Raw genomic sequence first — 16,976 nt, 5'->3', positions numbered from 1 at the left:
CGTTCAGACTTAGATATAAATAAAACGGAAATAATGTAAGTTATTTATTCTTTCTCTGCGGACCGGTACCAAATGGCCCACGGACTGGTACCAGTCCGCGGCGTGGGGGTTGGGGACCACTGTGTTAGGTTACATAGCAACAGTAGGAGAAGTGAGTCAGAGGGAGATGTAACTATGAAAGGATAGTCAGAGACATAAGGCTGCTGGCTTTGGAGATAAAATTAGGTTGCCATAAGGCAAGAAATGTGGGTAGCTTCTAGACTCTGGAAAAGCCAAGGAAATAGGCTCTGGTGAGTTGGCTCAGTGGTAGAACGTTGGCCCAGTGTGTGGATGTCCTGGGTTTGATTTCCAGTCAGGGCATACGGGAGAAGCCACCATCAGCTTCTCCACCCCTCCCCCTTCTCTCTTTTTCTCTTCTCCTCCCTCAGCCATGGCTCAATTGGCTTGAGTGAGTTGGCCTTGGTTGCTGAGGATGGCTCCATGGCCCCTGCCTCAGGTGCTAAAAAATGGCTCTGGTTGCAATGGAGCAATGGCCCCAGATGAGCAAAGCATTGCCCCCAGTGGGCTCGCCGTGTGAATCTGGGTCAGGGCACTTGCAGGAGTATGTCTCTCTGCCTCACCTCCTCTCACTAAAAAGAAAAACAACAACAAAAAAGAACAAAAAAAGAAAAAGCCAAAGAAAAAGATTCCTCTGTACAACCTCCAGAAAGGAACCAAGTTCTCTTGATTTTAGCCCAGTGAGTCCCATATCAGACTTTTACAGGACTATAATATAATACATTCGTGTTGCTTATGTTTGTGGTAATTTGTTCCAGCAGCAGTTGAACCCTTTACGGAGGTGTGTCAGAAAGGCTTTTGGAAGACTACTTAAGAGGTTATGAGATGTTATTGGAAGACTACTTAAGAAGTTATGGCGTAGTCCAGGGTGGAGATGAAGGTGACTTGGACTAAGCAGGTAGAAGTGGAGAGAGAGCAAAGTGGATTGATTCAGGGTGCACTTCATATGGTAAATGTTAGGCTTCTGGCACAGGCATCTGGGAAGGAAATGTTTCACTGAGATGGGGAGATTGGACAAGGGGCAGAGAGAGTGAAGATCAAGAGTTTGGAGCCTATTATGGATTTAATGTGCCTATGAGACATTCAAGTAATAAAGTCAAAGAAGCATTTGGAAAGTTGGGTCTGGAACTTAGAGGAGTAGGCTAGGGTAGAAATTGCAATTTGGGCCTCAGCTTATAAATGGCTATTAAAATCACGAGAATAAGTGATATACCTAGGATAGTGTTTCTCAAACTTTCAGCACCATTTCAAGACCACCAATTTGAAACAATAAAGCAATATTTAAAAAATTAATGGTGTTTGTTTTATCATTGAAAAGAATGGTTTTTTTCAGTCTCTTACAAAATATGCAACTAGCTGATAGGTTAAACACAACACTGATTTTTTAACACAATATTTCTACTAAATTAGGAAGCCTCATGCTACAATCATAGGTTGTCAATATTTGCAACTGGTATTTGCTGGCCATCAGATAGTATAGAACATCAAGATCAAATACAGACTGGGAAATTGTGGGAAGATTTCTCCCTGAAGACTATTCCCAGTGCTCTATCAATTGCCAAATTGACATGCTTATAATATTAAATATTATAATTGTAATGAATGTTTCAGCCAACCTGAATATTTGGAACATAGGAGCAAAGGTATTCTTAGTCATTCTTTTATTATTTCAGTCTCTGGAAAGTACCTGTTCATGTTTTGTTTTAACATGTGGGTGTGTTCTGTACATCTCCATTCTCTGATGACTGAAGAAAAGCATCAGATTCTGGGAAGGAATCATACTCGAGCAGTTGAGCCATAGTTGGGTGACTTTGAAAAGTCTGGTATCTTATAATCAGCATTAAAAATTGAGCTATCGTGGCCTTGAAGTAGTTGGCTCAGGTTGTTTTTAGATGCTGAATATATTTCAGCTGTACACTTACACAGGCCTCTGGAAATCAAGAAAGACTTTATTGGTATTATTAGTGTCACAAAGATATCTTAGTCCTTTTTTTCAGAAACTTTTGTCAGCATTCTTTTTCCCTTGACAGCCAGTAAACTTGAGTGGGAAGAGTAATTTTGCAAACACTGCCATTTTGTCTTACAGTATATGAGAGCACATACTCTTAGTAGTCAAGGTTTGCTAACATCAAATATTCATTACTTTTTTCAACACTCAATTACAATTAGGAGCATATTGTGTATTCTAATTGTTCCATGGGTGTAAGGTCTTTTAGTAATACAGTAACACCTTTCCTTGTTATATGTGTAGCTTGTGCTCAGTTTTGATATGTTGCACTTTTTTCAGCTTATGTCACAGCTCACAAAAATGTTGCCTAAATGAAAACTCTCAATCCCCACAATGAAAACTATCATGAGTTCTCTTTGATAAGCAGAACAAAGCATTGTTGAGTACTTCTGCCTCATTACATACTATATGTACCAGGTAGGCCAAAAGTACTTTTACAAAAAAATTGTTTATATGGAAAGTAATACAATATTTAATAAATAACAATAATACAAGAATGCTCTGTTTCATGTACTCACAACTATAAACCTCCTTTGCCCCACTTTATTTTCTTTGGTGAAGGATCTAAAATCTTTTGCACTTAAATAAAAATTGAGCTATTTATCTTTTTTTTTTTTTAATTTAAGTGAGCGGAAGGAAGATAGACTCTCAGATGTTCCCCAACCAGGATCCTCCTGGACACCCCCTTCTGGGGCCAATGCTCTGCCCATCTGGGGCCAATGATTGCAACCCACCTATTTTTAGTACTGGAGGCAGAGGCTCCATGGAGCCATCCTCAGCGCCGGGGCCAATGCATTTGAACCAGTCAAGCCAGGGCTGTGGGAGAAGAAGAGAGGGGGGGAGGGGGTGGAGAAGTAGATGGTCACTTCTGTGTGCCCTGACTGGGAATCGAACTGGGACTTTCAGACACCAAGTCAACATTCTATCACTGAGCCAGCTGGCCAGAGCCAAGCCATTATATCTTAGAAGAAACAAATAGCAAGATGATAAACCTAACCACATCATTAATTATCTCATAATAAATGCTCTAAACACCCCAGTTAGAAAGCAGATTGTCAGATTGGATTCAAAAACAATACCCAACTATAAGCTGTCTACAAGAAGCACACTTTGAATATAAAGACAAAATAGGATAAAAATAAATGGGAGGAAATATAAAATGCTAGCACTAGTCAAGAGGAGGCTTGAGTGTATATTAGTGTTATAGTGGACTTCAGACATAATGATATTATCGGGGTAATGAACACTACTTCCTAATGATAAAGAGGTCAGTTAATTAGTAACAGTTCTAAACATTTACATACCTAATAAATGAGCTTAAAAAATCATGAAGTAAAACTAATAGAACTGTCAGGAGCAATAGACAAATTCCATTGTGGTTGGAGATTTTCATTCTCAATAAATGATAGAATAGATAGATAGCAATGAGCAAGGATATAGCAGACTATTACATTAATAGCAACACTGTTAACCAACTTGACCAAATTGAAATTTATAGATCATGATACCCAACAACAGCTAAATACACCTTTTTTTCAGCTACACAGAGAACATTTAACTAGACCATATTTTCTGTGCCATAAAACAAGTATCAGTAAATTTAAAGAACCCAAGTCATAAAGTGGTCAAAGTGGAATTAAATTAGAAATCAGTAGAAAAAAAGATCTGGAAAATCCCAGGATTAGATAAATAGAAAACACAGTTTAAAATAACCCATTGGTCAAAGAAAAGAGGATTAATAGAAAGTATGAAACAACATGTCAAATTTGTTCTATGCTTCTAAAACTACTTAAAAAGAAACATACTGAAATTAATGCTTATATTGGAAAAGAAGAAATGTCACAAATCACTGATCACAAATTTGTCCTTAAGAAATTCTAAAAAGAGGAAATTAAACTCAATCAGGAGCAAGGAAATAAAATTTAGAGTGGAAATCTTTGAAATGAAAAACAATGGAGAAAAACCAATGAAAAAACACTGTTTTTTGAGGAGGGAGCATTAGTACTATTGATAAGCTAGACAGATCAGGAGAAAACACAGATTACCAATATTAAAAAGGAGAGCCGGACCTGTGGTGGCGCAGTGGATAAAGTGTCAACCTGGAACACTGAGGTCACTGTTTCCAAGCCACGAGCTTGCCTGGTCAAGGCACATATAAGGAGTTGATGCTTCTTGCTCCTCTCCCCTTCTCTCTTTCCCTCTCTCACTTCCTCTCTCTTTCTCCTCTCCAAAATGAGTAAATAAAAAATATATATTAAAGGCTCTGGCCGGTTGGCTCAGTGGTAGAGCGTCAGCCTAGCGTGCGGAAGTCCCGGGTTTGATTCCGGGCCAGGGCACCCAGGAGAGGCACTCATCTGCTTCTCCACCCCTCCCCCTCTCCGTCCTCTCTGTCTCTTTCTTCCCCTCCTGCAGCCGAGGCTCCATTGGAGCAAAAGATGGCCCGGGCGCTGGGGATGGCTCCTTGGCCTCTGCCCCAGGCGACAGAGCGACGCCCCGGAGGGGCAGAGCATCGCCCCCTGGTGGGCGTGCCGGGTGGATCCCGGTCGGGCGCATGCGGGAGTCTGTCTGACTGCCTCCCCGTTTCCAGCTTCAGAAAAATACAAAAAAAAAATATATATATATACACACACACACACACACACACACACACACACATATATAAAAAGAATGAAAGAGATAACTAACTCACTACCTCACTACATATTCTACAAACATTATAGGATAATAAGGGAATGTTATGAACAATTTACTGTCAATCAGTATGACAACTTAAATGAAATGGCATAATGTTTCTAAGACACAAACTACTAAAGCAACCTCAAGAAAAATTAAATAGCATGAATATCCTAGTATCTGTTAAAGAATTTGAATTTGTAGGAAAATTCTACTCACAAAAAAAAAAACTAGGTACAGATGGTTTCACTGGTGAATTCTAACAACCATTTAAGGAAGGGATAAAAATTCTGTGCAAACTTTTGGAAATTGAAGTCTAAGAAGTTGTCATTACCCTGATACCCAAAGAAATCAAAGATATTATAGGAAAATTAAAGACCAGTATCTCTAATGAACATAGATGCAAAAATTGTAAACAAAACTTTAGCAAATTAAATATAACAACATATAAGAAGGTTAGTGCATTATTATCAAATGATGTTTATTCAAAAAATGCAAGGTTGGGTTAATACTTGAATAGCAATCAATGTAATTCTTTTTTTTTTTTTTTTTTTTTTATTTATTCATTTTTTAGAGAGAGGAGAGAGAGAGAGAGGAGAGAGAGACAGGGGGGAGGAGCTGGAAGCATCAACTCCCATATGTGCCTGACCAGGCAAGCCCAGGGTTTCGAACCAGCGACCTCAGCATTTCCAGGTCGATGCTTTATCCACTGCGCCACCACAGGTCAGGCAGCAATCAATGTAATTCACCATATAAACAAATTCAATGAAAAACATAAGATCTTTTCAATGCATGCAGAAAATAATTTGACAAAATCTGAGAAAAACTCAAAAACCTGGGAGGAGGAGAGAACTTACTCAACCTGATAAAGGAAGTGCAGGAAAGAATGAACTCAGCAGGCCTTTGTTGTTCAAACCCTGAACTGTCTCAAGAAAGCCATTTCCACGACTGTTCTTTTCTTAGCTCCAGGGAACTGAGCTCTTGAAATGGTTTGTCTAATTCAGGGGTCCCCAAACTTTTTACAAGGGGGCCAATTCACTGTCCCTCGGACCGCCGGACTATAAAAAAAACTATGAACAAATCCCTATGCACACTGCACATATCTTATTTTAAAGTAAAAAAACAAAACGGGAACAAATACAATATTCAGCAACAGAGTTCAGTCACACAGGTGCTAAATGTTCACATGACTAACTCCCAATAAAAACCCTGAACATTTGGGTCAGGTGAGCATCCCTGGTTGGCAGCACTTTGCACTAGTTGTCATACCTGGTTGCTGGAAGAATTAAGTGTGTCCTACGTGACTATACTGGGAGGGGTCACTTAAAAGCTTGTACATGTTTTCCTTCAACTTCACTCCATGATCCTTTTTCTCTTTGCTTTTTTCACTCTGTAAACTTTTACTGTAATAAATTTTAACCATGTGTAGAACAACATCTGATTCCTGTGAGTCATTTTGTGAGCCTGAGGGTGATCTTGGGGACCTCTGTCACAAAGAGTATCTACAAAATACCTATATCTAACATTAAACTTTATAGTGAAAGACTGAATACTTTCAGCCTAAATTAGGAACAAGGAAATGACGCCCATTCTTTATTTACTGTAGTGCTAGAGATTATAACCAGTGCAAGAAGGCATTACTGGGCTGTTGTGCTAGAAGAAAGAAGTAAAGCAGATAGGTAGGCAGGCAGGCAGATAGGTAGATGATAGATAGGTAGGTAGATAGATAGATCTGTCTGTATATATATCTATTTACATTTATATCTATCTATAGATATATGATACCTATATAGAAAATCAAATGGAATGTCCAGAAATGTCTTAGAACTAATAGTGAGATTTGTAAGGTTGCTGAATAAGGATTCATATACAAAAATCAGTGTATCTATATATTAACATTCAGTTAGAAATTAAAATTTAAAATAGTTTTATTTACAATAATATAAGAAATACGAATACTTAGGTACCAATTTTGCATAAATGATGTGCAAGATTTGTACACTAAAATCTGTAAAATATTACTGAAAAAAGTTAAGACCTAAATAAGCCAAGAGATATACCTCATTCATAGGTTGAAATACTCAATATTGTTAAGATTCCAGTTTTCTCCGGACTGATTGCTTTGCAAATAACAATCAAAACTGAAAGGATCTGGAATAGCTAAAACAATTCTGAGAACCAAGGCAAAATTTGGAGGCTAGCACTACCTGATTTAAAGATTCAGTATGAAACTATAGTAATCAAAACAGTGTAGTATTGGTATCATAGTCAAGTGATTATTAGAACAGAATAGAGAGTCAAAAGTAGACCCAGAAACAAAGACAACTTCTTTTTATAAAGGTAATATTCAATGGGGAAAAAAAGTTGTTTCAACAAATGGTGCTGGAAGAATTGAACATCTAGAGACAAAAAAAAAAAAAAAAAAAAATAAACTTCAGTACATACTTTGCACCACATATATATGCAAGTTAAAAATGGATCATAGACTGCCTGACTGATGGTAGTACAGTGGATAGAGCATCGGGGATGCTGAGGCCCCAGGTTTGAAATCCCGAGGTCTCTGGCTTGAGCGCATGCTCACCAACTTGAATGCGCAGTCTCTGTGTTGAGCATGGGATCATCAACATGATCCCACAGTCAGTGACTTGAGTCCAAAGTCGCTGGCATGAGCAAGGGGTCACTGGCTCAGCTGGAGCCCCCTGTTCAAGGCACATATGAGAAGCAATCAATGAACAACTAAGGTGCTGCAACTATGAGTTGATGCTTCTCATCTTTCTCCCTTTCCATCTTTCTTAAAAAAGAATGTAAAGAAGAAGGATCATAGACCTAAAAGCAGCTATAAATTTTGTAAATTTCTAGAAGAAAGCATAGGAGAAAACTAGATTTCTTGAAGAAAATAAGGTAAAAATCTTTGTAACATCGAATAGGCAATGATATGACTCCAGAACCATGATCCATAAAAGAAAAAAAATTGATAAATTGGACTTCATCAAAATTAAAAATATTGATACAGCATAGAAAAGACAGTGAATATTATTGTAATAACTATGTATGGTTCCAGCTGGGTACTGAAAATGTCAAGGGGAACGCTTGTATATGATTGTCTAATCACTATGCTGTACACCTGAAACTAATACAAAATAATACTGACTGTAAACTATAAATGAAAAATAAAAAGTAAAACCATTTGCTGTTCAAAACATACTAAGAGAATGAAAAGCTAAGCCACAGACTGGAGCCGATTTTTGTAAAGAATATAGACTGCTCACAAATATTAGGGGATATTTCAAAATGAATATGAAGCAATAAAAAAAGAAGCATTGATTTTTTAAAATTAAATAAGAATATCAGAAAAGCAGATGACAAGTCAAAGTTGTTTGATTATGCAAATGAGATACAAACCCAACTTTTATTTCATTGGTGAAAGTACACTATATAAAAGGCTGAAAGTACTGTAGTATCTACATGTTCCCTGATCCCATAATTTTTGTGAGCAGTATATCAGAAAAAGGGTATACATGTATATTAAGAACTCAAAAATCGTCTGACCAGGCGGTGGCGCAGTAGATAGAGCGTTGGACTGGGATGCGGAGGACCCAGGTTCAAGACCCCGGGGTCGCCAGCTTGAGCACAGGCTCATCTGATTTGAGCAAAGCTCACCAACTTGGACCCAAGGTCACTGGCTTGAGCAAGGGGTTACTCAGTCTGCTGAAGGCCCACGGTCAAGGCACATACAAGAAAGCAATCAATGAACAACTAAGGTGTTGCAATGAAAAAAAAAAACTGATGATTGATGCTTCTCATCTCTCTCCATTCCTGTCTGTCTGTCCCTATCTATCCCTCTCTCTGACTCTCTGTCTCTGAAAAAAAAAAAAAAAAAAAAAAAAAAAAACTCAAAAATTTACAGGTTGCTGTAGGAAAGAAATGAGGTGAATGGCATGTAGTAAGCATGAACATAAATGGCACTTGAGTTTATCTTAGGACACAGTATCTGTTGGCTGTGAAAGATGCCAGTACAGGCAAGCAGTCCTATTCTGGGTTATAGGTGCATCGACAGGCTGAACAAAGGAAGTAGTGGGAAGGAGGGGGCCTTGCAGGTGGGAGGAACAACACTGGCAAAGCAAAGGAATAATGGTGTAATAAAAGGGAGCCTATTAGTCCAGATTTACAAAAACACGCTTGCAAACAATCTTTATTTCGCACAGGCAAATCCCAAGAAAAAAGAAGAGGTTCTTTTAAAGTCAGCTTTGAGGCATTACTTTTTATATTTACCAATCCTATTGCCAGAAGCCTGATTAATTTGGAAGTACCTGGGGTTTTCTCAGTTGTTAATCAGAGTGGCGTGAAACTGGCAGGTTTCAAGTATCACTGGGGTCAGTGGAAATTTTAGGCACTGCATCTTTGAGGGCCTCTCTAAAACCATGAAATTTTCAAATTCTTTTTTACATATACCAAATAAGGAACCCTATTAACTACAGAACCAGCTATTAACAGCATTACCATTAGCAATACTTACAGAAGGGGGGACAGAATTGAGGAACAGAACCACTTAAACATTACTACCGCTATCCCCAAAGGAGAAGGAGAAGGAACATAGGACATATTGCATTAATTGAATACACCTATACAGTGTTAGTCCAGTTTTTTGGTTTTTTATTAGATCCTAAATTAAGTGTTTAATTATCTGAAATATATTGATGAGTCTGGGTATAGGTAAAGGGAACTTAAAATGGTGAGCCTTACAATAATGGAATTATACCCCAAAATTGCTCCTTACTGGTGCCTGCAATAATCACTAATCACTCTTTTGACTTGAGATTTTGATGGTCCCACTAAGTGGCTAATAGCTTTAGGAGGGATAATATAAATATATTAAGCTATGAAGTGTTGTTAAACCTTGGGTGAGAATTAATTGATCAGATCCTTTCCAAAATCAAACAAACAAACAAACTTTAAACTCTATAAAAAGAAAACCCAATAAAAAAGTGAGCTAAAGAGCCCGACCTGTGGTGGTGCAGTGGATCAAGTGTTGACCTGGAACACTGAGGTCATCGGTTCAAAACCCTGGACTTGCCCGGTCAAGGCATGTGTGGGAGTTGACGCTTCCTGCTCCTCCCCTCTTCTCTCTCTCTCTCTCTCTCTCTCCTCTAAAATGAATAAATAAATAATAAAAATAATTTTAAAAAATGAGCTAAGGATTAGAACAGACACTGTACCAAAGAAGACAAATAGAAAATAAGTCCATGAAAAGATGCTCAACATCATTATTCTTTAGGGAAATGTTAATTAAAACTGCAATGAGATACCACTACATATCTATCTATTAGATTGACTAATATTTAAAAGTCTGACCATACAAAGTCTTGGTGAGGATGTGGAGCAACTAAAACTTATACACTGAAGATGGGAATGTAAAATGGTACATCTTTTTAAATGGTACAACTTTTTTTAAAGTTTAGCTATTTTTTAGAAATTTAAGCACATACCTATTATATGATCCAGCTATTGAACTCTTAGGTATTTTACCCAAGAGAAAAGAAAGTATATGTTTATACAAAGACTTGTACATAAAAGTTATAGCAGCCATATTTATAATAGTAAAACCTGGAAATAACGCAGGTGTTCGTTCATCAACAGGTAAAGGGACAAACTGTGATAGCCATATAATGGGCTACTGCAGTACAAAGGAATCAACTCGATATACACAATAGCATGGATGAATCTTAAAATAATCATATTGACTAAAAGAAGTCAGACAAAAAAGGGTACATACTATATGACTCCACAAACATAAATCTTTAGAAGAGGCAAGCTATAGTGATGGCAGGTTTGTGGTTGCCTGGAAGCAGGGGAGGGACATAAAGAAACTTTTTGGGGTGATACATATGTTCATCATCATATGGTGATAGTTTTATGAGTGTATACATATGTCAAAACTTATAAAATGTTCATTTTAACTGTAGTTTATTGTTTGTCAATTATGGCTCAATAATGTTTAAATATTTTTTATTATTTTCTAAAAAAAAAAAATCTAGAAAGTCAAACTGCAAACCCCCCCATGGCGTTTGGTGCTAAATAACACTGTGGTCTCAAATGAAGGCCCATTCCTGGCAGGATAGGAGTAGATGAGGGAATTTAGGAGACTTGACTTTTGCTTTCCTGGAGACTTTACTTAGCTATCATCCTTATTTATATAAAAAGAAAAGCCTTTCAAGGCATTTATCTATAATTCCTTATGAATTTATCCACTATCTCTGTTCAGGCTTCTAACCTCAGTACAGGGGTTCCAGTGGCCATCCCTCACCCTGTCTCTTTGGGCCGCCATATGCACACTCTTCTCACAGGACAACAGACTTCTCAGCCCTCCCTCTGTTGGAGCCCAGGATAAGTGGCTGTGAATGAGATTTTCTGCCTTGGCCCTTTAAGAGGATGCCTTCGTCTCTGAGCTCTCTGGTCACTTTCTTGCTGACAGAAACCTTACCTCTTTTCACCACCACATGCTGTCTAGGCTGGGGCACAGGCCTGGGACTTAGGACCCTCACCTCTCAGGGAAACTCCACTGGCTGCTCGCTCCTAGGAGTGGGGGCAGCCTTTTTCACATCTCTACCTTTCCTACCAGTCTTGACATGACTTCTTCTGTGACTCCTTGGTTATAAACTCCTCTTCATTTAATCCTAAATTGGTTTTTCAGGGTGATTGTTCTTAAATTTAGTTATAACTTCAGGTTGGTCCTGGGAGAAGACAAGTGGAACACCCCTCCGCCTACTCTGTTGCCATCTTGGAATCTATAATCTTATTTTTTTTTATTTTTATTTTTTGTATTTTTCTGAAGTTGGAAACGGGGAGGCAGTCAGACAGACTCCCGCATGCGCCTGATCGGGATCCACCCAGCATGCCCACAAGGGGGCGATGCTCTGCCCATCTGGGGCCTCGCTCTGTTGCGACCAGCGCCACTCTAGCACCTGGGGCAGAGGCCACAGAGCCATCCTCAGCGCCCGGGCCAACCCTGCTCCAATGGAGCCTTGGCTGCGGGAGGGGAAGAGAGAGACAGAGAGGAAGGAGAGGGGGAGGGGTGGAAAAGCAGATGGGTGCTTCTCCTGTGTGCCCTGGCCGGGAATCGAACCCGGGACTCCTGCATGCCAGGCTGACGCTCTACCACTGAGCCAACCGGCCAGGGCCTATAATCTTATTTTTTAATATTGGCATTTACACTATAAATTTTCCCCCGAGGACTGCTTTAGCTGCAACCTATAAATTTTGATGTGCTGTGTTTTAATATTCATTAATCTCAACATACTATTAAATTACCCTTGTGATTTATTTTTTGTCTCATTGGTTATTTAGTAGTGTGTTGATTAATTTCCCATATTTGTGAATTTCTTAAGTTTTATTGTTACAGATTTATACTTCCATTTTTACTAGAAAACATACTTTGTATAATTCCATTTCTTTTATTTTCTTTTTTAATTCCATTCCTTTTAAGTTTAACAAAACTTTATGGCATATGGTAATATGCCATGGTTGATTATGATTCCAGGAGGGTTCTTGGCTATCCCTTGTTCTCTGCATTAAATTTCCACTTGCTCTGCCATTCTGCTGGTATCAGAGCTTCAGGCCTCCTACAAATTGTTTTTCTTGAGATTTTTATTTTTTTGATAATGGTCTTTGGCACAAGATTCTCTACCTTCTGTTTCAAATAAAATCAATTCCCTCACATAGAGATGTGGAGCTTTGTCCTTGTGGTGTGCCATTCCTCTGAATAGAACCCCTGTGTCACTGTACCTGGAGCTGAGACTAGGGACCCACGTTTCCCAGAGTAACACCCACTCCCTGAGTGGGCACTGGGTGGGAGGGGTGGTGGCATCCCCTGGTCTTCTTTACTTACTCCTCCTGGCATGAAACTTCTACCCTATGAGCAAACTGGGGTGGTAGCAATCAGGACCCAATATTCTTTGCCTGCTGTGCCTGAAGTAGAGTTTCCACCAAATGAGTGAGGGCTGGATGGAGGATAGGAAACCTGGGCTCTGTGTACCTTTCCCAGAGTAGACCTCTGCACCTCCTGGTGAAGGGGATGAGGACCACCAGCAGTTTATCACCAGGGTGAAACTAGCTCCACGCTGGGGGCTGGAAGGAAAAGGAGTCACTGCCTTCTTTGCTGCACGTGCCAGGGGTAGAGCTTCTGTAACAGAGCTGGTGGAGTAGGGGTAGTAGAACAGATCTTGGCTCAAATGCCACAGTCTCTGGCCTGTTCTGAGACTTAGTAGATTTTCTTGAATAAATGTTTCTCCATTTGCTGTATGCCCTCAGGGCAATTTCCAGAGACTTAATTTTGTAAAAGTAATGTTTATCAGTTAAACTGCACTTTTGCTGGGAAAAGGGTCCACTGATCTCTTTACTCTGTCATTCCAAATGTTCCACCCTATTTTTAAGCTTTCAGGATCAAGTTTTGGATCTTTTTCTTATAAGAGACAAGAAAGTGTTCATTAACAAATATATTTCCTTGAGGTATTATGTTTAAGCTAAGAAAATAAATTATATTTTGTGTATTATAATACACTTATCAGAAAGCTTTTAACCAGTTTGGAAGGTGGCAGTATGTTTTCTCCTCTAGACCAGAATTTTATGTTAAACTCATTTTCCACATAGCCTTTCAATTTGATGATCTAGATTCTAGACCAGTGGTAGTCAACCTGATCCCTACCGCCCACTAGTGGGCGTTCCAGCTTTCATGGTGGGCGGTAGCGGAGCAACCAAAGTATAAATAAAAAGATAGATTTAACTATAGTAAGTTGTTTTATAAAGAATTATTCTGCCAAACAGTGTAAATCTGACATAAAGTACTTGGTAAATAATTATTATTATATGCTTTAACTTGCTGTAACTCTGCTTTATAAATTTTATAAAGTAAAGTTACTTCCCTACTTTATAAATCACCATTACTGTGGAACCCGTGAGTGGTTAGAAAATTTTACTACTAACAGAAATACAAAAGTGGGCGGTAGGTATAAAAAGGTTGACTACCCCTGATCTAGACAGACTATCCTTAGACCCCATAAATATTACCTTTGGAGTAGATATCATTATAGCCAGTTTCCACCGGCATACTCATTGCACTTGAGAATTTACAAAATGGTTTTTCACTTTGTATTAGCTCTTTTTCTTCACATTCTGATGTGCAGGAAGTATTAATATCTGCCAGTAAAAAACTGAAAATCAAGGCAAAGTATGTATGACATTGAGGCTGAAATAATTCATTCAACTGACATACTCTATGACAGACAATATGCATACATTCTTTTTATTGCCTGTATAAATGTGTTCTAACCTAGATCCATTATTACCATGGTTATAGCATTTTAAAGTTATTAATTTAAACTTGACTTACTTTATTAGCCTACTTTTGTAGAATAGTCATTTTTTGGAGGGAATATTTGTTGTGGAAAACTGTATGATTTAGTCTTATAAATCAAGTCTGGAAAGAAAGCCATAGCATCGTTGAAGCAAAGCGATCAGATTGAGTCTGGGAAGCAGAGGAAAGAGGAACAACTGTGTATGAAGACGGGTGGGGTGGTGGCAGTAAGGAGGGGCTGACACTCAGAAGGCCTTGGGTGTTTCTTTCTTCTTCTTTGTACTCTAACTCCATGAGTCTAGATAAAATAATCATATTTCCTCTGCTTTGGGTTTTTCCTAACTGTAATTGAAGAATAATGACTTCTCCTGCATATTGGGTTATGGAGGAAAAAATAAGTGTAAATTGATAAAGAATTTTATAAAATTTGAAGTGCTTTAGGAATACAGTCGTACCTGTCTATAGTGCTGCCCTCTTTAAAACAGAGATAAATTTAAGTCTGTCCTAGGTCCTGCCCTAAGCTATTGATGACAGGAAGTTCTGAAAACTCTTGCTTGTAACCTGTCTTAAAGTGTGATCTTGGGGACAGTGTGACGAGGCAAAGCAGACATGTTGCCTATATACTGTATACATGCAACATGCTGTATTTTTTTAAGTTCTCTTTTCTAGTGGAGAAATGATAAAACTCATAAGCCAAATATTACTTTCAAACTCATTTTTCCAAAATTTTTTATTATCTTTAGAAGGAGAACTAAAGTTAGGTCCCGCTAGCTTACTTTCCTCTCACAGTAAAATAACCAAATGGTGTGAATGTTAATAGAAGGAAGAGCAGAAGTGGTGAATAGTTAACCTATACAAGTGATCCTAAATTTTAAATCATTGCCATTATTATCAGGTTAGAATATATAAGGTAATTTAGTGGGTCCCACACCTGAAGCTCTTAATCCTAGGGTGTTCTGTTTTTCATTCCTTAGCAGCCAGTCAACTTTAAAACATGAAGAAAAATCCAGAAAATAATCATAAAGCATTTCTTGGAGAGAGATTCTAAACACGAATAAAAAATAGCAAGCCCCCTTCACTGAGCTCAGGTACTGTACTGGGTACTTTACAGCCTTGTCTCATTCCTTTCTAACAACAACCCCGTGAGGAAGGAGCCCTTGATCTACATTTTCTGAAGAGAAAACTGTGGCCTAGAGAAGGTACCAGAGTCTTATCCCAGGTTACACAGCTTCTGGAAACAGGATGGACATTTAAAATAATGAAGTCAAAAACAAATATTTTCAAAATTACTCAAGTAGTACATATTCTTTGTAAAAACATCAAATATATTGGAACTAAAATTGTTTTCAAAATCACCAATAACTATATGTTTTTGAGTGTATCATTACATATATGCACACATAGGGAGGGAGGGAGGGAGGGAGGGAGGAAAGGGGAGAGAGAGAGAAATCTGAAAGACAGATAGTAAGTTGATGCATTGGTTAACCCTGGAGAACGAAGGTGAGAAGGTACCAGAAATAGAAGTATTGAGGTGATGGTCAAAAAAGTCTTTAGTGTTAGCTTGTGGAGCATGTTTTCATATATTAGTTGTATAAATTTAAATTAGTAATTAAAAAATCCTTTTAAAAATGGGGCCAGAAAGCAACATTCCAGATAAATAAGGTTTTATCTTCTTTGACTAACTTCTTTGTACCTTTTCTGGTGACTTCCTCTTTTTTATTATTATTATTATTATTATTATTTTTTTTTTTTTTTTTTTTCTGAAGCTGGAAACGGGGAGAGACAGTCAGACAGACTCCCGCATGCGCCCGACCGGGATCCACCCAGCACGCCCAACCAGGGGTGACGCTCTGCCCACCAGGGGGCGATGCTCTGCCCCTCCAGGGCGTCGCTCTGCTGCGACCAGAGCCACTCTAGCGCCTGGGGCAGAGGCCAAGGAGCCATCCCCAGCGCCCGGGCCATCTTTGCTCCAATGGAGCCTTGGCTGCGGGAGGGGAAGAGAGAGACAGAGAGGAAGGAGGGGGGGTGGAGAAGCAAATGGGCGCTTCTCCTATGTGCCCTGGCCGGGAATCGAACCCGGGTCCCCTGCACGCCAGGCCGACGCTCTACCACTGAGCCAACCGGCCAGGGCCTGTGACTTCCTCTTTAACACAATCTCCACTCAAGAATGTTTTAAAACTTTTCAGATATTGTGTACATCAGTTAGTTGATATAGTGAAGGTTATAACATCATTAATAATGAAGTATAAGGCACTATACCGTGGTGGTTAAGTGCACAGACCCTGAATCCAGACTGCCTGGGTTTGAATCCTGGCTTCCTCATTGTAAGACCCCTCTGTGCCTCAGTTTCCTCATTTATAAATTTGGGATAATAGTACCTATCTAATAGGGTTGTTGTGAGGATTAAATGAGTTATTAATCTGTACAGTACTTAGAACAGTGGTTGGTACATAGTAAGAGCCATATAAGGGTTATTATTACTATTATCCTAAGACTCAGAAAAAACTATGATAAATTTTTATATATCCAGCCAGACTGTCTATGTATGTCTATGTACATATATATTACATGTACATAGACATACATATACATACCCATTCATATAGATGTATTTTTTAATCAAAATTGAATTATACTGTTTCTATTGTACCCTTCTTTATACTGAACACTATATATTATAAACCTCTTTCCATGCCATTAAATGAAATAATAAATGTTTAAAACAAAAATCAGATGTATTTGGTCTTACTTAGTTGTGATAGCATGGATCCTTTTGACCAAATACATGAATAAATATATGATCCATCAGAAATTTTGGGGCATGATACTGAGACTCTGGAGTATAGATTTTGATGCAGTTTACTTAAATAGTCAGATGAGCATTGATAC

General features: G+C 38.6%; 1 protein-coding gene across 3 annotated transcripts in view; it reads left to right on the top strand.

Moving 5' to 3' along the window:
• Positions 1-16,976, top strand: part of PARP11 (poly(ADP-ribose) polymerase family member 11) — a 49,164-nt gene that overhangs the window by 7,549 nt on the left and 24,639 nt on the right. Inside the window, exon 2 of one of the 3 annotated variants that reach the window (XM_066368607.1) lies at positions 15,065-15,175. The exons of 1 other annotated variant lie outside the window; for it this stretch is intronic. The gene's annotated coding sequence lies outside the window, so the exon portion shown is untranslated. Of the gene's footprint in view, positions 1-15,061; positions 15,176-16,976 lie in introns of all 3 variants that reach the window. One more of the 3 variants, XM_066368605.1, reaches the window with a different exon arrangement.

The sequence above is a fragment of the Saccopteryx leptura genome, chromosome 2 (genome assembly GCF_036850995.1).
Source record: "Saccopteryx leptura isolate mSacLep1 chromosome 2, mSacLep1_pri_phased_curated, whole genome shotgun sequence".
Taxonomy (NCBI): Eukaryota; Metazoa; Chordata; class Mammalia; order Chiroptera; family Emballonuridae; genus Saccopteryx; species Saccopteryx leptura.
This window is presented reverse-complemented; position numbering and strand designations above follow the sequence as displayed.